Consider the following 25214-nt stretch of genomic DNA (forward strand, 5'->3'; position numbering starts at 1 on the left):
TCTGAGGCTTCATTATTGGTGTGTAGAAGTGCAACAGGTTTCTGCACACTGATTTTGCATCCTGCAAGTTGACTGAATTCATTTATCAGTTCTAGCAGTTTTTCGGTGGAGCCTTCCAGGTTTTCTATATATAGTATCATGTCATGTGCAAATAGTGAAAGTTTTACTTCTTCCTTACTGATTTGGATGCCTTTTCTTTCTTTTTGTTGTCTGATTGCTTTGGCCAGGACTTCCGGTACTGTGTTGAATAAAAGTGGTGAGATTGGACATCCTGTCTGATTCCTGACCTTAGGAGAAAGGCTCACAGTTTTTCCCCATTGAGGATGATGGTAACAGTGGGTTTTTCATATGTGGCCTTTATTATGTTGAGGTATGTTCCCTCACAACCTACTTTGTTGAGGATTTTTATCATGAATGGATGTTGTACTTTGCCAAATGCTTTTTCTGTATCTGTTGAAATGATCATACGGTTCTTATCCTTTTTCTTATCGATGTGATATATGACATTGATTGATTTGTGATTAGTGAACCACCCTTGTAACCCAGGAATAAATTCCACCTGATCGTGGTGAATGAGTTTTTTAAATGTATTGTTGGATTCGGTTTGCTAGTATTTTATCAAGGATTTTTGCATCTATGTTCATCAGGGATACTGGCCTGTAGTTCTCTTTTTTAGTGGTGTCTTTACCTGGCTTTGGTATCATGGTAATGCTGGTTTCACAGAATGAATTTGGAAGTTTCCCTTCCTCTATTTTTTGAAATAGTTTAAGAATAATAAGTATTAATTCTTCCTTAAATGTTATACAGAATTTCCCTGTAAAGCCATCTGGTCCTGAACTTTTGTTTGTCGGGAGGTTTGGGGAGGGCATTTTTATACCTTTATTTGAAAATCAGTGGGTACTTTTCATCCTCTTTAACTATCTGTAGATTTTTTTAAAGTTGTGACAAGTACATAGGTAACCAACGTATAGAGCTTGTTTGGTGCATCTTCATTATTGATACATTTTCTGGACAACTGCACATGAATACAGTATGAAACATTCTTTATTCCTTTGGCCCAGACAGCTTTGTTGAGTCTGGTATCAATGTGTACATCTGTAGTTCCCATCTCCTTAATGGGAAATTTCCAGTTCTTTGAGTGCCCAAGGGACATGCTTCTCGAAACCCATTCCACGGATGCAGTTGTGAATGTTGATTGTATATTCCCTGGTCATTACCTTGTCGATGGCAGAATAGCCATCCTCGCTATCCTTCTTTGCAGGAGCAATTCTGCAAGGCCCCAGTTGGAAAGGAAAAGCATGAAGTATTGTGGGAGAAGCTATTGGGAGGTTTTGATTACTGACTCAATTTCTTTGCTGGTTATTGGTCTGTTCAAATTTTCTATTTCTTCCTTTTTCAGGTTTGGTAGTTTATATGTTTCTAGGAATTTATCCATTTCTTCCAGGTTGCACAATTTGTTGGCATATAGTTTTTCATAATATTCTCTTATGATTGTATTTCTGTGGTGTTTGTTGTTATATCTCCTCTCTCATTTGTAATTTTATTTATCTGAGTCCTCTCTCTTTTTTTCTTGATAAGTCTAGTTAAGGTTTACCAATTTTATTGATTTTTTTCAAAGAACCAGTTCCTGGTTTCATAGGTCTGTTCTATGGCTTTTTTAGTTTCTATATCATTTATTTCTGCTCTAATCTTTATTATCTACTTCCTTCTGCTTGTTTTAGGTTTTCTTAATTGTTCTTTTCCTAGCTCCTTTAGGTGCAAGATTAGGTTATTTGAGATTTTTCTTGCTTTTTGAGATAGGCCTGTATTGCTATAAATTTCCCTCTTAGAACCACTTTAGCTGCATCCCAGAGGTTTTGGACCATTATGTTTTCACTTTTATTTAAAATATATAAAGAAGTTATAAACTTAACACCCCAAAAATCAAATAATCCAATTAAAAATGGGCAGAAGACATGAAAAGACATTTCTCCAAAGAAGACATTCAGATGGCCAACAGACACTTGAAAACATGCTCAACATCACTCATCATCAGGGAAATGCAAATCAACCCTACAATGAGATATCACATCACACCTGTAAGAATGGCTAACATCAAAAATGTAAGAAACAACAAGTACTGATGAAGATGTGGAAAAAAAGGAACCTTTGTGCACTGTTGATGGGAATGCAAACTGGTGCAGCCACTCTGGAAAACAGTATGCAGGTTCCTCAAAGCGTTCAATATAGAACTACCTTATGATCCAGTAATCTCACTACTGGGTATTTACCCAAAGAATACAAAAACATTAACTCAAAGGAATACATAGGCCTATATGTTTTTAGCAGCATTATTTACAAAAGCCAAAATATGGAAGTAGCACAAGTATCCATCACAGAAGTGGTGTGTGTGTATGTGTGTATACACACACATACATACATATATGTATATACATACATACAATATATATATACAATACATACATTATACACACACACACACACACACACACACACACACACACAGTGGACATTATTCAGCCATCAAAAAGAATGAAATCTTGTCATTTGCAATGACGTGATGGAACTAGAGAATATTATGCTAAGTGAAATAAGTCAGTCAGAAAAAGACAAATACCATGATTTCACTCCTATGTGGAATTTAACAAACAAAACAAACATAAACAAAGGGGAAAGAAGACAGAGAAACCAAGAAGCAAGCTCTTAAGTGTAGAGAACAAACTGATGGTTACCAGAGGGGAGGTAGAGGGGATAAAGGAGAAATAGGTGATGGGGATTAAGGAATGCACTCGTGATGAGTACCAGATGTCATATGGAAGTGTTGAAACACTATATTGTACACATGAACCTACACTGTATTTAACTAAATAGAATTTAAATAAAAACTTTAAAATAATAAACCGATAAATAAATCCATAAACCAACAAACCAACAAACAGATGAACAAACAAAGTCGAACTTCCTTAGGTCATTTATGATCCGGTTCCTACTGGCCTTCCCACCTTCACCATGGTTCCTTCTTTCATCTGGACTCCCTACTGCAGTAGCACAGAACTACTTTCCGTTCCAAGAAAACTTCATGTTCTCCTTCTCACCTCTTAGGTTTTGTGCATGCTGCTTCCTCTTTCTGAGGCATTCAGTGCACTCCTTCACCTCGCTAACTCGAAATCAACTTGCAGGTTTCAGCCTAGATGTCATTTCTTCCAGGAAGGCTTCCCTGACTATCCTATCCAACTAGTCTGAGTTATATGGCTCTCCTATATGTTTTCTTAGCAACTGGAGTTGCATATTGCTTACCACCCCCTACGTTAATTCCCTATTTATTTTCCTGTATCTCCCCACCAGCTTGTAAGCTCCTGAGGGCTGGGGTCATGTGTGTCCATCTGGTTCCCAGCTATATCCCTACTATCTACCACAAAGTTTGGCTTATAAAAGCCAGTAAAGAACTCCTTACTGATTGAGTGAATAACATGCATGAGATATTTTATAAGTTATGAAGCACCTTGTCTCATTTTAACTTCACTGCCCTGGGAGACAGTATCACCACAAAACAAAGCACCATGTTACTGTTACATTTAAGCTGACATAGACTATATTTGTGAAGTTTTATTTAAGTAACAATTAACTGAAATATTAACAAATCACACTTTTGGACAACTTTAAAGGAAATCTGACTTATGCAAATCCTTCAAAAACAGTGTAATAATAACTAACTGCTTACAAAGTATCACAAAGGAAACGTTACCCTGTTATGCCTTTTAATGAATATAGGACACTCTGCTATGCATAACAGAATATTTTTGCATTCATAAATGTGCTAAAGTCCCAAAAAATGCTTAATACTCTTAAGTGGATTAAGCATGCCTTCTGTGATCTGATTTATATGGTGAATGTGCCAAGTCAAACCTTTCTCCACAGAGCAATCAGACTGTAAACTTCAGCTGAACTCTGATAAAATTATCATATTTCCAAACTAGTGGAGCCCAAATTAATGAGATTTTGCTTTAAGCTCTTCCTATGAAAGGGCCAGCCAATCTTTGTTGAACATTTTAAATGTATCAAAATGTTCTAAAATCATACTATTTAATATAGTAGTCACTAGACACATGTGGCAGAACGTGGCTAGTGTGAATGAGGAATTGCATGTTTAATTTTACATCATTTTAAGTAATTTGAAGTTAAAAACTAAAGCAGTATGATTTTTTACATTGATTATATGTTAAAATTAAGATATTTTGGATATACTGTGTTAAATAAAATATTAAATTATTAGAATTATTTTTGCCTATTTATTTTTACTTTCTGACATGGCCATTAGAAAATCTTAAATTCCATACCTTAGTTAACATTACATTTCTATTGGACTTCACTGTTTCTATTGGACTTTTACATGCTCCACTGTTCAACTCAGATAGGAAAAAGAAATGTACAGTTTAGGTAAAATGGTACTTGCAATTTATTTTTAAGTTAATTTTTTTTAAAGATTCAGAGACAGCATGAGTAGGGGATGGGAAGAGAGAAAGAGAGAGAGAGAGAGAGAGACAAGATCCTAAGCAGGCTCCACACTGTCACCGCAGAGACCAATGTGGGGCTCAAACTCACAAAGCCGTGAGATCATGACCTGAGCCAAAACCAAGAGGTGGACGCTTAACCGACTGAGCCACCCAGGTGTCCTGGTACTTGCAATTTTTAAATGTGTTATTTATCCTCAAAACTGAGTTAAACTCTTTGGACTAGATGACATCCTAATACCTAGAAAATGCTAAATGCCTTTCCAACCCATAATAACAGCAGGTTATAAAGCATGCTCTAGGAGAGTGTAACTGAGCATTTATTTACCTAATTACACTACCACATTAGTTATACCAATTTATCTTTTTTCTTTATGTTTATTTTTGAGAGAGATCATGTGAGTGGGGGATGTGCAGAGAGAGGGGGAGAGAGAGAGAGAGAGAGAGAGAGAGAGAGAGAGAGAGAGGATCCCAAGCAGGCTCCTCACTGTCAGCACAGGGCCCCATGTGGGGCTTGAACTCACAAAACCACGAGATCATGAGCCCAAACCAAGAGTCAGATGCTTAACCAACTGAGCCACCCAGGTGCCCCCCCCCTTTTTCAGGGAACATAAATTGTTTTATTTTTGTAATTGCTGCTTTTGTTTTGTTTTTTATCATCTGTATGTCTGTTGATGAATCTTACCTTCAATGTGCAAAATATGTAAAGAGATACTGCTCTGGTTAGAATGGACACAGAGTGTGATCAATGGCCTCCCTCTGCAATAAGCCACAAACCTAACACTGCAACCGTCCCCCTACACATACACACACACCTCTCGTGCCTCTGGCACCTCAGCAGAATCCTAGGGCCCTGCCATAATAAACAATGTAAACAATACTTCTCTACAACACAGCCTAGAATTGGGAAGGAGACAAAAAGAAACCTTGAGCATTCAAATGGGATGTGTCAAATTTCAGATGTTTCTGTTCCCACGCTTCCTTCTTATTAGTGCTCTCTGCAACCTTACAGAATCTGTTCATTCCCTCTTCCTGCATACACAATTCTAACATGCTTGGTTGTGGTTTCCCAGTGAACAGAATATCAGCTGCAGGAAACTGGAAGATGGACACGGTGTAGTTGGGAGGGGGAGGGGGAAATGCCGGGGGACCATGTAGCCAACGAGGAAAGAAGAGATTCTTGCAACTGATAGCTCCGAGGAATGAAAGCAACATGGATAATTTCCCAAAGCAGGAACCAGAATTTACATACTCTAGTATGACAAGATGGGGCCACTGAGTATAGGGAGTTGTCTCACACCCCTTAATAGTTCCTTTGGAAAGCACTGTCTCAGGACACAATAAAATCACTGATGCTCATATTCACCCTTAAGCTTTAACAACAGGATCAGTATGGTCTATTCTATTCAGTGTATAAGTCAGAGGAGTATACAATTCATTTAAGCAACCTGTCCATAAAAGAGACTAAAATAGGGGTGCCTGGATGGCTCAGTCGGTTAAGCATCTGACTCTTGATTTGGGCTCAAGTCACGATCACATGGTTCGTGGATTCGAGCCCTGCATCAGGCTCTGCACTGACAATGTGGAGCCTGCTTGGGATTCTCTCTCTCCCTCTCTCTCTGACCCTCCCCAGCTTGTTCTCTCTCTCTCTCTCTCTCAAAAATATATAAATAGGGGCACCTGGGTGGCTCAGTCAGTTGAGCATCTGACTTCGGCTCAGGTCATGATCTCACGGTCTGTGAGTTCTAGCCCTGTGTCAGGCTCTGTGCTGACAGCTCAGAGCCTGGAGCCTACTTCAGATGCTATGTCTCCCTCTCTCTCTGCCCTTCCCCCCGCTCATGCTCTGTCTCTCTCTCCCTGTCAAAAATAAATAAACATTAAAAAAATTATATATATATATATATATATATATATAGACATTTAAAAAGGAGAGAAACTAAAATAAGTCAAGCTTTAGTACTTAAAGAGTAACATCCTACCTGAATAACTCACATATGTGAAATAGCTCATTTCCTACCAAAGTTTGACAAATGAGGTGTTACAAGGAAAGAAGGATGCCTCCATGAATCACAACATATAACTAACATACATCTCCAGTCAACACATGCTTGAAAGTATTCTGTGCTTATGGACTGTGAACTTGGCAAAAGAACAGAAGACTTGCTCCTGTAATTCATTCATCCCAAATGGAGATAAGCTGAGTCTGTGTTCTGACAAGTATTTCCTGAATCAAAGTATCTGTCTGGGAGCTGGGTCCAAACTGCTGTAACACTGCAGACTTGTGTAATACAACAGATAGCTTTCAAGGCTGGGGGGGTGCAGGGAGTGGGGAGAGAAAGGGATGGGGGTAATCATGGGAGGCCCAAAACGGAGACCATTTGGGAATGGAAAAGAGCATGCAAGGAAAGTAATAGCAACTTGTCTGCCAATAAGAAATCATTGTGGGTCTATGCGTTTAGCCCTGGAGCCCACCAGCCCACCACAGCTATTGGCATAAAAGGAATATGTTCAAGAAACAAAATGTCCTTCAGACAGCACTTATTATTCTTTCCCCTGGGAGTATGCTGAACATGTGGGCAATATTATGCAACCTTTGATATGATCCAGATTAGAAGCAACTGGCAATAGAACTTGACATTTCTCTTTTGCTGGACTTATATTTCAAGACCTCTCAGGTGGTGTGACATAAACAGGAAAGAATGTGTTTGGTAGAAGGGTGTTGGCATACAATGAGTCAAGATAATTGGTCTCCTTAATAAAGCTACTATTCTTTTGGATATGACCACCACAGCAGCCTAAGGAAAGTGCTATTATATGGCCACTGTGATGGCAATGATTTTCCTTCTGTATTGATTTTCCTTGTATATATTAAACATACAGTTTAAATGCCTTATGAGGTATGTTTAAGGAACACAAGCAAGAATCAAAATAAGTTATTTCTTATAGTAGGAAGATCATCAGACTAAGAAACAGGAGGTTTGTTGTGCATCTTTGGGTAAGACAGCTTGCCAATATCTCCTGCCATACAATGAAGAGACCTGATAAAATGAACTCTGTGTGTCTCCTGTTACAGTTCTGGTAACATCTAGGATACGGTGCACAGAAACCCTCATGACTGCCATAAGACAGAACTTGTGCCATGATCCCACTGACACACTACCATTGCTACATGGTGTCGGCTTAGGGTGTCTAGGACAGAATGTCCTTTGTGACTGATGGCAGTATACTCTCTGGATGTCTAGATGTGGCTGGTAACATGCCAAGTTTTAATGGACTGTCCAATTGTTCTGATGGATTTTATGAAAAGATTAAGAATATCCTATCTCATAATGCCTTCCACATTCCTCTCCCTGGGAGTCCCCTCAGTTACCTTGTTTGGGGACAGTCTTACTTCCCTTGTGACTCACATCTCAATCATTAATTCATACAGGGCAAGGACAAACTGCTGCTAGTATCTTCTGCCTCCATCCAAGCATCACTCACATATGAAGAGGGCTTGTTTTGCCATTCATACATTTTAACTCTTTATCCCCTTCCTGAATTGAACAATTCCACCGTAAGACAACAAAACTACAACTAACAGTTAATGGAATGCTAATGCCTAGGCTTGTACATGACACCAATTTACATGAACACTTACTTCCAATTGAAGGTTTATTTTAATACAATAAATTAGAGAAATCCTTCCTTTGTCTCCCCCTAAACTGATTAGCACCAGCAATTCCCCAAACCCTAGTCAGTGAGGGTGAATTTCAAGAGAAATTCAATCCATGGCAGCCAAAATTCATCTGAGAGCTTTGAGCTTCCTATGAATTGATACACCATGTTCTTATGATTGTTTTCAATATAAACCTGCATATATGTGAGTAGGTATAACATGGTTGACATTAGTCAAATAATTAGTGAGGGGGCACCTGGGTGGCTCTGTCAGTTAAGCATCCAACTTCAGCTCAGATTATGATCTCAGTCTGTGAGTTCTAGCCCTGTGTCAGGCTCTGTGCTGACAGCTCAGAGCCTGGAGCCTGCTTCGGATTCTGTGTCTCCCTCTCTCTCTGCCCCTGCCCCACTCATGTTCTGTCTCTGTCTCTCAAAAATGAATAAATGTTAAAAAATATTTTTTAAAAAATCAGTGAGGCTCTCATGCTGAATAAATGAGCTCCCAGGACGGGATTAATTATTTCAGGAACTGCCTTAACTCTTTCATTCCACTAAGTTTCCATGTCATAATTAGTAATGTTCAATAAATTATATATCTTTTTAATTAATTTATTTTTTAATTTACCTCCAAGTTAGTTAGCATATAGTACAACAATGATTTCAGGAGTAGATTCCTTAATGCCCCTGACCCATTTAGCCCATCCCCCCTCCCACAACCCCTCCAGCAACCCTCTGTTTGTTCTCTATATTTAAGAGTCTCTTATGTGTTGTCCCCCTCCCTGCTTTTATATTATTTTTGCTTCCCTTCCCTTATGTTCAGCTGTTTTGTCTCTTAAAGTCCTCATATGAGTGAAGTCATATGATATTTGTCTTTCTCTGACTAATTTCACTTAGCATAATACTCTCTAATTCCATCCACATAGTTGCAAATGGCAAGATTTCATTCTTTTTGATTGCCGCATAATACTCTATTATATATATATATATATACCACATCTCCTTTATCCATTCATTTGTCAATGGACATTTGGGCTCTTTCCATACTTTGGCTATTGTTGATAGTGCTGCTATAAACATGGGGGTGCATGTGTCCCTTCGAAACAGTACACGTGTATCCCTTAGATAAATGCCTAGTAGTGCAGTTGCTGGGTCATAGAGTAGTTCTATTTTTAGTTTTTTGAGGAACCTCCATCCTGTTTTCCAGAGTGGCTGCCCCAGCTTGCATTGCCACCAACAATGCAAAAGAGATCCTCTTTCCCTGCATCCTTGCCAACATCTGTTGTTGCCTGAGTTGTTCATGTTAGCCATTCTGACAGGTGTGAGGTGGAATCTCATTGTGGTTTTGATTTGTGTTTCCCTGATGATGAGTGATGTTGAGCATCTTTCCATGTGTCAGTTGGCCATCTGGATGTCTTCTTTGGAGAAGTGTCTATTCATGTCTTTTGCCCAGTTCTTCGCTGGATTCTGTGTTTTTTGGGTGTTGAGTTTGATAAGTTCTTTAGAGATTTTGGATACTAACCCTTTATCGGATATGTCATTTGCAAATACGTTCTCCCATTCTGTTGGTTGCCTTTTAGTTTTGTTGATTCTTCCCTTTGGCGTGCAGAAGATTTTTATTTTGATGAGGTCCCAATAGTTCATTTTTGCTTTTGTTTCCCTTCCCTCCAGAGATATCTTGAGTAAGAAGTTGCTGCGGCCAAGATCCAAGAGGTTTTTGCCTGCTTTCTCCTCGAGGATTTTGATGGCTTCCTGTCTTACATTGAGGTCTTTCATTCATTTTGAGTTTATTTTTGTGAATGGGGTAAGAAAGTAATCCAGGTTCATTTTTTTGCGTGTTTCTGTCCACTTTTCCCAGCACCACTTGCTGAAGAGACTGTCTTTATTCCATTTGATATTCTTTCCCGCTTTGTCAAAGATTAGTTGGCCATACGTTTGTGGGTCCATTTCTGGGTTCTCTATTCTGTTCCATTGATCTGAGTGTCTGTTCTTGTGCCAGTACCATACTGTCTTGATGAGGACAGCTTTGTAGTACAGCTTGAAGTCTGGGATTATGATGCCTCCTGCTTTGGTTTTCTTTTTCAAGATTGCTTTGGCTATTTGGGGTCTTTTCTGGTTCCATACAAATTTTAGGATTATTTGTTCTAGCTCTGTGAAGAATACTGGTGTTATTTTCATAGGGATTGCTATTCATATTTTTAAAGGCTTCATAATTTACAAAATCAATTCCCATTTTACAGATGAGAAAATCAAGGTACAGAGAACTGGTGAAGTAATTTCTTCCATTTGTTAATGTTCTTAATATCTTTTGTACCTGGAGCAGTGCTGACTGCTATTATCAATAACTCAATACCTCACAGCATGGAATGGCACCAGCTCATTTTAGATTCTTTTTTTTAGAGGTTTTCAGTTCCTCATCCCGCCTCAGTCAATTAATAAGCTCTACTGGAATAAAGCTCTCCTTATGACATTACCAGTATTAATACAACAAAGAAAACAGCCAAATCATATATTGGTATGAACTGTGCGACTCAATGGCAATGTTCCTACTATACTGCATGGCTCTGTGTCTTTACACAATGAAGCCATTTCCTCTGCAGCTTCTATCCATTCCCAAACAACAGACGGCACAAACAATCAGTCCTCAGTGCAAGTGTGACGACACCGGCAAGTCTTTCCATTGCATCTCAGTGGCATTCCTCCACTTCTTTATGTTCCCTGCACTTCCTGTTCTAAACTTTCTTTCCATCAAAGCAGAAAAGGACCTGATATTGTTTTAGGAGACAATAGAGATGTTCTAGAAAGGCCCTTTCAGCCTTGGCTTATGAGGAACCTCTCTCCAAATGTATAAGCCAGAATCCAAGGCCTACTGGCCAGCTCCTGTTCCCTAAGAATGTTAGCAATATTAGCATTTCTGTATAAAGGGCTAAGGAAAGGGAAAGTAAAAATTAGCATATCAACTATTTTTCTCTCCCTGGTCTGTGCGTGGATGCTTCACTGGCCCAAATTTTGCTTATCAGTCAGTGCTATGCTCCTCTTAGGGCAAAATATAGCCACAAGAATTTTCATAGTAAGGGGTTTAGAATAGAAATAGAAATTTTGAGCTAGAAATGATCGTAAAGATGTTCTAGTCCAGGCTCTTCATTTTAGAGATGAGAAAATGTGAGACTCCCAAGATAGAGAGTAGCCTGCCCACACACGGCCTAGTGAGTGGCAGGGAACAGACAGCATTTGGGTGACCCAGGTTTGCTCTCATACCCTACCTACTCTGACAAGTCAGAGTCTCTCTGGGGCTTGGTCACGAGCCAACTGAGGCTCTGGGGACTGCTGCAGATCCATCCTAAGGATGTAGGCCATCCTTAGGTTTGTCTTGTTTGGCAAAAGAATTATGTTTATTATTAAACAAGAAAACAGAAAATATAGAGAAGCAAAAATAAAAGTAATTCCTAATCCCACCACCTCTGGAATTGCCACTGCTAACATTTGCAAAGTTTTTCTGACAGTGATTTGAATCTCTATAAGGCTTTTCTCCAGTTAACAGTGGCAGGGCCATTAGGTCATTGCATCATATTCTATCCAAAAAATAACACTTAACCAATCATCTTTCCAACACCTTACAGCACTAAGTTTATTTCTGCCTCAGGACCTTTGCACTAGCCATTCCCTTGGTCTGGAATACTTCTCTTACACCTTCTCAGGCTGGCTCCTTCTTGTTATTTCAGGTTTCTGTGCCTTCAGAAGAACCTTCCCTTACCAGCTCCTCACATTATAGCTCAATCATTCCCAATCAGATTACCCTATCCTATTTTCAACATAATATTTATCATCACCTGATATTTTCTTCTTTATTTCTTTAGTCCTTTATTGTCTGTCACCTTAACTAAGCTGCATAAAGACAGAGATTGTATGTGTCTTGTTCATCATGAGACTGTCCAGCACCTAGCACAGTACCTGATACACATTACGTAGTCAGTAATGGTTTGAAAAATATGAGTGATAGTTTGAAGGAAAAGGTTTGAAATAAATGAGTAGACATGTACTTTGGGTTGTACTATAATTTAATTTAAATTAGCCATAGCATTGGAAACATCTTGAATTCATGGAATACCACACGATACAGGCAACCTGAATAAACACGAATGGTGAAGTTTGCCTTTTGTAGTACTTCTATATTCAACTGAAGCATTTTTGAACAAGCATGTTTCTCATAAATAGTTATAATTGCTACACCTTTTAATCAAAACTATTATGGTATGAGGTAAATATGAAATTCTATCCCTAAAAGTGTACTGTAAGCCTAAACATTCATGGTCAAATTTGACCTGATCTCTAGCACAAATGTACTCAAACAGTTTCTCTTCCTTCAGGAAGCAGGACTTTTTTGATATATAAAGCCCACTTGTCTAAATCCAATCTAATATGAAGGAAATACAGGATAATTTTACCTTTGAGGCCTATATTCAATTCGACTGTAATCTTTTAAAAAGTAACAAACATCAGAACTTTCTTTAAAGGCACAAAATTATCCCATTGTAGGTAGGTATTTGGGAGTCATGTCTAATCTAACCTTTAGAGAGTAAATGGCCAATAACCATTGGCAATAACTGAAGGCATGGGCTTTGTAATCAAGAGTCCTGGCTCAAGTCTAACATTCACCATTTACTGATACCTTGGGCAAGTGGCTTTAACTTCTTTTAAACTTAGTTCACTTATGTGTAAAATGAGTAATAGTGCCTACCTCCCAAATGGGCTGTAAAGATGAAATAACATATACATCACTCTGGAAGGTACCTACTACACAGCAAATACTCAACAAATAGTAGCTAGTATGACTCTATGGATAGAATATATAAATATATACACACACATATATATATATATATATATATATATATATAAAATATGGTAAAGAAGTTATATATATATGTGCGTGTGTGTGTGTGTGTGTGTATATATATATATATATATATATATATATATATATATACATAATTTGGTAAATTAAAATGCTTATTAAGACCCACTCGGGGGGTGCCTGGGTGGCGCAGTCGGTTAAGCGTCCGACTTCAGCCAGGTCACAATCTCGCGCTCCGTGAGTTCAAGCCCCGCGTCGGGCTCTGGGCTGACGGCTCAGAGCCTGGAGCCTGTTTCCGATTCTGTGTCTCCCTCTCTCTCTGCCCCTTGCCCATTCATGCTCTGTCTCTCTCTGTCCCAAAAATAAATAAACGTCGAAAAAAAAAAAGACCCACTTGGTATGAAGTAGGAATCATCTAAGACATAGGAAGAGTCTGTCGTGATTCTATTTCTCAAGAAGTTCACACCTACGTGCAGGAGATAAGATGAAAACACAAATAACTAGAATCCAAGGTAGATCATGGCTAAATGCTCTAAAAAGTAAAGTTGTATGGTTAGAATTCTTCTGGTTGCAGATGCCAAAAACCCAATCCAAACCAGCTTAAGCGTAGAATGATAGATTGGCTTTCAGAACCAAAGAATCAAAGAATGGGCTTAGACTGGAGACCTCATACTACTGAGTTACATAGGTTGTCTCCCTCTCCTATTCCTGCCAAAGATCACAGATTTTTGCTTGACTCCATTCTTTCCTAATACAGTAAGAATTCCTCTTTGTTATAGAAATTAGAGCTACAATTGGCCTTCAATTCTAATCCTTCTAACTTACTCCTGACAGATCAATATGGCCAGGATGATGGAATATTATGATTGGCTTGGTTTTGATTATCTATCTACCTGTAAACTGCAATGAGGGCAGAAAAAAATTCCCCAAAGGAAGGTGGGACAGGTTCCTGAAAAGAGATAAATAACAAATGTGTAAACAAAAGACAAGTATTGGTGAAAATGTGAAGCAATTGGATGCTAAATGGTGTAGCTGCTATAGAAAATAATGTGGATGTTCCTTAAAATTTTTTAAAGAGAACTAACATATGATCCAGAAAGCCCACCTCCAGGTATTTATCCAAAAGTATTAAAATCAGAAACTCAAAAGGTAATAATAGCACTCTCATGTTCACTGCGGCATTATTCACAACAGCCAAGATGTGGAAACAATCTAAATGCCCATCATCAGAAGAATGGATAAAGAAAATTTTGTGTATACATATAACAGAAAATTATTCAGCCTTAAAAAAAAAGGATAAAACTTCAGGACATTATACTAAGTGAAATAAGCCAGTCACAGAAAGACAAATATTGCATGGTTCCAATTACATGAGATATCTAAAATAGTCAAATTCACTGAATCAAAGAGTGCAGTGGTGGTTGCCAGGGGCTGGGGAGGGGAGAAAGGTGGGAGTTACTAATCAACAGGTATAAAGTTTCAGTCAAAGAAGATGAATAAGCTCTAGAGATCTGCTGTCAAACATTTTACTTATAGTCAACAATAATGTGTTGTTATACTGTACACTTAACATGGGATCTATTCACTCAAATTTTTAAGTATTCTTAGCACAATAAAAGTTTATAAAAGAGGAAATGTCAACTGAAACAACGACCGGATAATACTAGTCATATTACATCATGCCAAACAGTCCTGCATTTTTAGTATGAATATATTTGTTATTATTATATCACTGGGAAAATGCTTAATATCAAAACAAGTGATATTTCTCTCATTTTCTTGTCCATTATTTATCTGGGAGGAGCTGGAGAGAAATCCAAAATTTAAAAAAATATCCTGACTATAACAGACTCAATCTCTATCAGATTCTTGGTGATCTGGAAGTCCTGTGTAGTCAGTGTGTCAATTAAAAGGGTTTCGGTTACGTTTCTCTTAGAAGACTTTTAACCAAACAGAAAAACCAGTTAATTCTCTCCAAAATCAGTCATAAGCCAGCTAGCTGATCATGAAGAATACTGCTGAGAAATATTTATGCCCAGGATGTGAAACAAACTTCACATGGCCATGAAAGGGGGGGAAAAAGTCCAATCACCCCATAGGCATTGTTGGAATTCAATAGAATCCATTGTAGCTCTGATGAAGATTAATGAAATCATCACGTAAAGACAACATGAGGCACGCATTCTTTTCCCAGCAGTCCACTTGGATAAGGGACACAAAGGCCTTCCTTGGATAAGGGAAAGACCATTTGCCTTCCATTCTCTCCTTCTTTCTTAATAAAAGAATCCCAATTTTTAAGCTGGATACATTGTTGCTTAGCTAAGAAAACTACATTTCCAAGACCTCTTTGCAGTTTGGAATAGCATTGTGACTGACTTCAAGACAACCAGAAGTCTGCCATGATACTTCCAAGAAAAATGGAAGTGGTACCCTTCTTGTTCCCTCTTCCCCTTTTCTGCTATAGGTAATGTGGATGCAATGGCTGGAGCCAACTTGGTCTCTGAGGTGACATTGGGAATCTAAGTCAAGCATGGCTGAGCATCAAAATAAGAGAAGTTTGGGTCCCCAACACCATGCAGCTGCCATCCTAGCCCTGAAATGCCTCTGTCCAGGCTGAAATAAATCCACATCTTGTTTAAGGCACTAATTTTCACATATTTGTTACTCATACACAAACCTAATCCTAATTGATGTAAAAGATGTCCTTAATCAGTATACTTTATTTCATCTGAATTAATTTCCTAATAGCCTTTTCTCTGTGAATACATAGCCTTATACCATCTTGAAACCAGAAGACAAGTGCCTAATATTCTTTGTGCTATTACACATCTTTTGTAAGTTTAATGCTACTGTTACATGAATGAGAAACCTAAATTAATACAAATGTTTCTCATGAAGAATGTTTTCATTTTTTATTTTAATAATGTTAAAATGCAAAGGTAAATATAAAAATGAAGCTTATATTTTATGTCAGCTCTTTATAGATTCATTGTATAACTAAATCGTTTAACACCATTTTAGATGAGTCAGCTCCCAACAAGCTAGCCCTAAGAGCTGAATTAATCTAATTGTTCTGTCAATGCTTACACGTTTTATGTTAATATTAAAAGGTTCTTGTATGGAAATATTATATTCTTATTTTTAATATGCTGGCAGCCCTCCCATGGAGGCAATATAGTTTGCACCCATGACAATGAATGAATGGAAAAGCTGGAGTTAGGGAGTTTTTGAATTATTTAAAAAGAGTGACAACGCTGAGGCTATAACCATGTTAAACTAGGAAAGTTACATTCCCTTCTTCATAGATGAAACTGTACAGGCCAGTATCAGTGAAGGATACAGCACGAATCCTTCAACAGTGTAGATGGATTTAACTTTTGTGTATACCACATGGTCAGGTGAGGTTGACAAAGCAATGATCTGACTGAATTTAATGAACATTTCTAGTACATCGGTGACTCGTTATTCATTCGCCAACCCATCCAAACTACTATGAGTACTTACTATATGACAGGCAAAATGCTAGGTGTTAAGGGTATAAGGATAAATAATACATGAAGAAAGGGAAATAACCCAGGGTGACTGGAGGAGAAGGCACATGGGAACATAAATCAGGAGATTTTTCTATTCATCCATTCAGCCAACTCCCTCAATCGACCATCAATGATTGAATATCCACTATGCATCTGGTTAGGAGCTACAGATACAGAATCAAATTCAAGCATAAATTTGTCCTACAAAGTATCTAATTGACTCTAAGGCTCAATTAGAGCCCACTACTACCTGTGTAGTAGCTAAAATATTGTTTATATATGAAGAGGACTTTACCTGGGTCTTAATAAAAATATTGAGTCCTTATCACCAATCCCCAAAGGAAAAATCCTCCATCTAACTGGGAGCAGACAACCCTTGCTCAGAAAGTTTTTTGGCACCTATCATATGTTCAATAATGATGACAAATAATTATCATTTGTTGTGTAAGGCCTAACTCTTCCTACAAAAATGTGCCACAGACCTCATTCTCAGGAATACAGGCCATTCCTTCATTCAGTAAGTAAATACCAATTGAGCATCTGTTATGCAAGGGGCACGGTTTTAGACAGTTGGAATACAATGGTGGACAAAACAGACAAAGATCCCTGCACTCAAGGAGCTTATATTCTAGTGGGGAGAAGCAGGCATGCATAAACAACAAATTATATAGGATATTTTAAAAAGGATAAATACTATGGAAAAATAAATAGAGAAGATAAAGGGGGTGAGAAGTGTCAGATTGGGGGCCAATTGCATTATTAAAAAGGATGGTCCAAGATGCCCCCACTGACAAGGTGACATTTGAGCAAAGATTTGAGAGGTAAGTAAAGTGAACTAGTTAAACAGAGAAATGGTAGGAGAATAGAACTGCCAAAGCAAAGGCAGGAGTATCTGAAGAGCACCACAAGGTGTGGCTGGAGTAGAGTGACTGGGGGAGTGGGAAAGAATAAGATCCAATAGGTGATGAGAGATCAGATGACTTAAGGCTTTTAAGCCATTTTGAAGGCTTTAGGTTTTACTGAGTGCACAGTGAGCCACTGGAGGGTTCTGAGTTAGAAGTATGGTATGGTAAAACTTAGGTTTTTAAAGGACCATACTGGTGTCAAAACATTTAGAATAAATTGAAGAATAGAGGAAAGGCAGGGAGACCATTAATAGGCTATTATAGTAATCCAGGGAGATAATGATGATGGCTTGAACAAGTATAGAAGTAGAGGTTGTGAAAAATGGTGAGATTCTGTATATATTTTGAAATCAATAAAATTCGCTAAAAAATAAAAACTGGAGGCAGGATATAAGAGGAAATTCAGGAAGTGATCCTTAAATTTTTGGCTTGAGTGATTACAAAGATGGAATTGCTCTCAATAGAGAAAGGAAGGCTATATTGGAAGAACAGGTTTAATGATAGAAACAATCAATTTAGGTCTGAACATGTTGAATTTCAGACGTTTATTAGCCAACAGTTTGAATATATTAATTAGAAAGTTGAGTCTGGAGTTTATGAGATGTACAGGCTGCAAGCATTCCTTCAGTCTTTGGTATTTTGTTATGGCAGCCCTCACAAACTAACAAAGAGGGACTACCAGTCTATCCCCCTCCTGAAGGTAGTGGCTCACCCGGTGTTGTCTAGGTTACTTCCTTTGGTTGCCAGACAGTGGGGGCCAGTAAATGTTGGGTTTGTGTTGCTTATGTTGTTGGGTAAGGGAAAACGTGGGATGTTGGGGCCCAAACACCAATTTCTGTTCTTTTTACCAAATCTCCCTACTTTTCCAAGTTCCTGTTGGTTGCCTCTTACATTATTTCCAGAGATTAAAGCTGTACTTAGTAAAGAGAAGCAGGAAGAAACCTGCTCCAGACTGAAGTCCAAATCCAATCATTTACTCAGTAACATATATATAAAAAAATAAAGACAAGCGCAATGTCTTCCAGTGCCCTAAACAGCTAACCTAGTGTTGGACATCTAGTGGAGTCTCAATAAATACCCTTTCTTTGAAAATTGATGTCCGTTTTCAACTGAAAACTGAATTTCAATTGAACTCAATTGAAATTGAATGCCAGTAAATGACTCTTGTAACTTTCTGCACCCCAATCCCCTAATAGCTAATACATGTTAATAGCTCTTCAGTTTATGAAGCTATGGTTACTTAATCCTAAACATACGCTCAGCCCCAGCCAAGGCTTTGGGACCATGTAATTAACAACCTATTCTGATCAGGAAATGTAAGGAGCTGTGTGCCAATAACTGGATATGAATAACTTTGTCTCTGATCTTGCTTTAACTTTGTACCCTGGTTATAGTAGCTGAGACCTTACCATATATTCCCACTCTAAAAACTCGGCTCTGTTCAATTACTACGTAACTCCTGTGGGCTGCCTTAATCCAATGATGTATATCTCAATTTCTTTCCCACTGAGGTCCTGTTTTGGTCTTAGGTCCTTAGACCTTGAGGCAGTATCCTTATTGCCGGATCACCATGGTCATGCCTGTCTACCTGCCTGAACACCTGTCTATAATACTTACTGTCATACTTTCTACCTGCCACATGCTACCTAATGTCAAAATGTCTTCCTGCTGTTGGACCAGATTGATACCAACTGCCTGCTAACTGCTTGCTCCTAAGACTTATACTAGCCACCTAGCCCAAGAGACCTAGCAAAGCTAGGAGTAGGTTTGCCAGATAAATACAGAATACCTAGTTAAATTTGAATTTCAGAAAAGTATTTTTTTTGGTAAACGTATGTTGCAAATATTACATGGAATATACTTATACTAAAAACTTATTTGTTTATTTGAAAATAAAATTTAACTGCATCCTGTGTTTTTATTTGCTAAATCTGGCAACCCTAGCTGGAACCATGAAAACCAGAGCTCCCGGGTGCTTAATAATATTTTTATTCAAAAGTGTTGTTCTCTTCAGGCTTTAAGATGAGGTTTTCATTTATTCCAATTGGTAATAAGAAACTGAATCACCATGCAAGTGGATTTAAAATAATGTTTTCATTTTCCATTTAAGAAAACCCTGAAAAATAGACAACTGCTTGTATCCTTCTAGGCACTCCTCAATGAATTCATTATGGGTAACAGTGTAAGTAGAATTGCATTTGGTTCCAGACTGAAAACTGAAAATTAATGAAAGAGGATGAGGGGTGAAGCCTGACATCACCTTCGAGAGGGATGTTCTATTTAACTAGTCAGGTTCATTTCATTTTATACAGCAAACTGATTGATTAGAGGACCATTCAGGGTACATTAATGTCACCTCATCACTGTAGTCCTAAAAAGCTAGATGTGCACATATTTGGACAACACAAACCATACTTATACCTCAGATTCCAACTTGGGAAAGAGATCAAGAGTTATAGACTTTTCCCAAAGACAATGTCCCAGGAAGTTATATCATAAGGACCTTCATCAAAAAAGCCTCAAACTATGATCCTTCTCTTTTATAACTGGTAGAAAGCACCTAGTAGAGAAAACATTTTACTCTTTTTTGAAGGATAATTAGCATACATTGTTAAATAGTTGCAGACGTACAATATAATGATTCAACAATTCTATACATTTCTCAGTGCTCATCAAGATAAGTGTGCTCTTATCTCTTTTATCTATGTTACCCATCCTGCCACCCACCACCCCTCTAGCAACTACCGGTTGGTTTTCTGTATTTAAGTGTCTACTTGTTTGTCTCTTTTTTCTTTGTTTGTTTGTTTGTTTTCCTTCTTAAATTCCACATATAAGTAAAATCATATGGTATTTGTCTTTCTCTGGCTGATTTCACTTAGCATTGTACCCTCTAGCCCCTTCCATTTTGTTGCAAATGGCAAGGTTTCATTCTTTTTATGGCTGATATGTATATATATGTATACATATACATACCATGCTTTCTTTATCCATTCATCTATAAATGGACACTTGGGGTACTTCCAAATCTTGGCTATTATAAATGATGCCAAAATGAACATAGGAGTGAATTATGTTTTGGAATTATCGTTTTCATTTTCTTTGGGTAAATACCCAATAGTAGATTTACTGGATCACATAGTAATTCTATTTATAATTTTTTGAGGGAACTCCATACTATTTTCCACCATGGCTGCACCAGTTTGCATTCCCACTGACAGTGCTCAAGGGTTCCTTTTTCTCCACATCCTCACCAGCATATGTTATTTCTTGTCTTTTTTATTTTACTCATTCTTACAGGTGGAAAGTGATATCTAATTGTGGTTTTGGTTTGCATTTCCCTGATGACGAGTGATGCTGAACATCATTTCATGTGTCTGTTAGCCATCTGCATGTCTTCTTTGTAAAAATGTCTATTCAGGTCCTTTGCCCATGTTTTAATCATGTAGTGTGTGTGTGTGTGTGTGTGTTGAATAGTACAAGATTTTTATATATTTTGGATATCAACCCATTATCAGATATATCATTTACAAATATCTTCTCCAATTCAGTAGGTTACCTTTTTGTTTCCTTGATAGTTTCCCTTGCTGTGCAAAAGCATTTTATTGTGGTATAGTCCCAATAGTTTAATTCTTCTTCTGTTCCTCTTACCTGAGGAAACATATCAAGAAAACTGTATCTGTGACTAATATCAAAGAAGTTACTGCCTATGTAGTCTTCTAGGGATTTTATGGTTTCATATCTCACATTTAGGTCTTGAATCCATTTTGAGTTTATTTTTGTGTATGGTGTAAGAAAGTTGTCCAGTTTCATCCTTTTGTACCTATCTGTCCAGTTTTCATAGCACCATTTGTTAAGGAGACTACCTTTTTTCCATTGTATATTCTTGCCTCCCTTGTCATAGATTTATTGACCAATTAAGTATGGGTTTATTTCTGGGGCCTCTACTCTGTCCTACTGGTCTATGTGTCCATTTTTGTGCCAGTACCATACTGTTTTGATTACTACAGCTTTGTAGTATATCTTGAAATCTGGGATTGTGATATCTCCAGATTTATTCTTATTTTTCAAGACACCTTTAGCTATTCAAGGTCTTTTGTGGTTCCATACAAATCTTAGTATTATTTGTTATAATTCTATAAAAAATTTTGTTTATATTTTGATAGGGATTGCATTAAATCTATAGATTGCTTTGGGTAGTATGGACTTTTTTATGTATGTATGTATGCATGCATCTACGTATTTATTTGTTTACATATTTTGACAAAGTACAACATCCATTCATGATAAAATTCTCAACACAGCAGGTATAGAGAGAACATACCTCAACATAATAAAGGCCATATATAAAAAACCCATAGCTATCATACTCAATGCTGAAAAACTGGAGCTTTTGCACTAAGATCAGGAATAAGACAAGGATGTCTACTCTTATCACTTTCATTTAACATGTATAGTACTGCAAGTCCTAGCCACAGCAATCAGGTGAGGAGGAACAAAAGGTATCCAAATTGATAAGGAAGTAAAACTTTCACTATTAGCAGATGACAGGATACCATATACAGAAAACTCTACCAAAATACTAAAACTAATAAATAAATTCGGTAAAGTCACAGGATAAAAAATTAATGTACAGAAATCAGTTGCATTTCTGTACACCAATAATGAAGTAGAAGAAAGAGAAATTAAGAAAAAAAATTCCATTTATAATTATACCCAAAATAATAAAATACTTAGGAATAAACCTAAAGAAGGGGGTAAAAGACCTGTGCTCTGAAAACTATAAAACACTGATGAAAGAAATTAAAGATGACACAAAAAAATTGAAAGATGGAAAATTGAAAATTGAAAAATGGAAATGCTGATGGATAGGAAAACATTTTGCTTTTGTATGATGGAGGATTATCATTTAAAAATTCACAGCAGTTGGGGAGGCAGGAGAATGGCGGCAAAGTAGGAGGACCCTAGACTAGCCTCATCCCACAAACACAAGTAGATAATCATCCTAAATACAGAAAGCAACCTGAAAACTGAAAGAACAAACTCCACAACTAAAGGGACAGAAGAGGCCACATCAAAGAAGGTAGGAAATGTGGAGATGTAGTTTAGGGGAGATATAGATCACAGCTGCTACAGAGGGGAGGGAGCTGTGGTTGCAGAGAAGGGCGAGAGAGAGAGGAGAGCACACAGGGGAATGCACAAGGAGAACATTTTCCCAAAGGCACTTGCTTGGAAAATGAGAAGGACTAAATTTCCTGAGTTCTTGCAACCAGTGGGGATTAAAGCCTGGAGTGGGGCTTGGCTAGGATAGAGCCCAGAGGGCACTATCCTGATCCTAGAGAGAAGGCAGGCAAACAACCCGGGATCAGAGAGTATGGAAAGAGTGATCTGAAGAGCAGCTGAGGCACAGGGGGAAGAGTATTTGCTCTTCTTGAAGCATGTCCCCGAGACACAGCATTCACAGAGACATCTCACTGAGAACAGAGGAGCTTACAGTGCCATTATCCTCCCCCACCTCTTAGCATAAACACAGAGTCACATATTGGAACCAGCACAGCACCAGCACTGGCTGCCTAACTTGCTTACATTAATCCCACCACCCTGTGCTCCAGTGGGGCTGCCCTTCTCTGTACCGCTTGCTTCAGTCCCAGTTCAGTGGGCTCCTCTCCCAGAAGAACAGTACAAACCCCTGCCCACAACACATCTCCCAACCAGAGAGTTTTGCAAGGCCTCAGCTCTGGTGGAAGTGATGACAGGTCTCATTTCACAGGCAGACCAGAGAACGCCTAGTTAAAATTCCCCCACATTCAGACCAGGTACCAAATACTGCCCATAGCAGGCAATTAGAGCCTCTGCTGATGACTGGCATGAAGGAGAGAGCAGCCAGAACACAACAGCAGAGCACATACAGCACACACCAGAGGCAATTCCTGGGCACAATACGACATCTTCTTCATAAAGGCCCTGGGCACAATACGACATCTTCTTCATAAAGCCATTGCTTTCAGGAGCAGGAGACATAACTCGCTTCTCTAACAGAGAAGAATGCAAAACCTTAGACAAAATGCAAACATGCAGGAATTTATCCCAAAGGAAAGGAAGAGATAAGGCCACAGCCAGAGAAACAGATTTAAGTAACATTCTTAAAAGAGAATTGAAGGCAACAATCCTGAGGATATTCACTGGGCTTGAGAAAAAAATAGAAGACATTAGTGAAATCCTTACCTCAGAGATAAAAGACATAAAAAAAAATCAATCAGATATGAAGAATGCAATAAATGAGATTAAAAACACACTTGATGCAATGAACAGCAGGACTAAAGAAGGAGAGGAATGAACAACCAGAAGACAAAGTAATGAAACATAACGCAGCTGAACAAAAGAGAGAAAGAAGAATTATGCAACACAAGAATACACTTAGGGAACTCAATGACTCCATCAAATGAATAACATTCGTATTATAGGAGTCCTGGAAGAAGAAGAGACAGAAAGAGGGCAGAAAATTTATTTTAAGAAATAATAGCTGAAAACTTCCCTGATATGGGGAAGGAAACAGATATCTACATCCAGGAGGCACAGAGAACTCCCATCAAAATCAACAAAAGCAGGCCAACACCAAGACATATTATAATTAAATTTGCAAAGCATGGTGATAAGGAAAACATCTCAAAAGTAGCAAGACAAAAGAAGTCTGTACCTTACAAGGAAAACCCATAAGGCTGGCTTGAGATTTCTCAACAGAAACTTGGCAAGCCAGAATGAAGTGGCATGATATGTTCAAAGTGCTCAGTGGGAAACATCTACAGCCAAGAATACTCTATCCAGCAAGGTTATCATTCAAGATAGAAGGAGAGATAGTTTCCCAGACAAACAGAAACTAAAGGAGACCATGACCACTAAACCAGCCCTGCAAGAGATATTAAAGGGGAATCTTTGAGTGGAAAGGAGAGACCAAAAGTGACAGTATAAAGGCAAGAAACATGAAGTAGCAAAAATGAATATCTGTGTAAAAATCAATCAAGGAACTCACGGAAAATAAGGATATAAAACATAATAACATATACCTAAAATGTGGGGGGGGGGGAGAGGAGATAAGAATGGGTTCAAACATGAAGGGCCAACTTAATATAGACAGTCTATATTAAGGTTTATATACAAACTTAATGGTAACCATAAATAAAAACCGTTAATATACATGTAAGAATAAAGGGAAAGAAATCCAAATATATCACTAAAGAAAGTCAGAAAAACAAGAAAGAGAGAAATACAAGAAAGGATCAGAGAAGGTCTTCAGAAACAATCACAAAAGAAGTTTAAAACTGGCAATAAATACATACCTATCAACAATTACATGGACTATAAATGGGCTAAATGCTCCAATCAAAACACATAGGGTGTCATAATAGATAAAAAAGACAAGACCTATCTACATGGCGCCCATAAGAGATTCATTTTAGACCTAAAAACACCTGCAGATTGAAAGTGAGGGGATGGAAAAACATCAATCATGTAAATGGATGTCAAAAGAAAGGTGGAGTAAGCAATACTTATATCAGACAATCTAGACTCTAAAACAAAGACTATAAGAAGAGACAGGGGTGCCTGGGTGGCTCAGTCAGTTGAAGATCTGACTCTTGATTTCAGCTTAGGTCATGATCCCAGGATTTGGGACTGAACCCCACTTCAGGATCCATGTTGAGCATGGAGCCTGCTTAAGATTCATTCTCTCTATCTCTCTCTCCCTTTGCCTCTCTTTGTC

General features: G+C 38.1%; 1 pseudogene; it reads right to left on the reverse strand.

The window, feature by feature from the left end:
* Positions 1–943: 943 nt before the first annotated feature.
* LOC111558689 overlaps positions 944–25214 on the reverse strand; it is a 119032-nt pseudogene continuing 94761 nt past the window's right edge.

This window comes from Felis catus, chromosome X (assembly GCF_018350175.1).
Source record: "Felis catus isolate Fca126 chromosome X, F.catus_Fca126_mat1.0, whole genome shotgun sequence".
NCBI lineage: Eukaryota > Metazoa > Chordata > Mammalia > Carnivora > Felidae > Felis > Felis catus.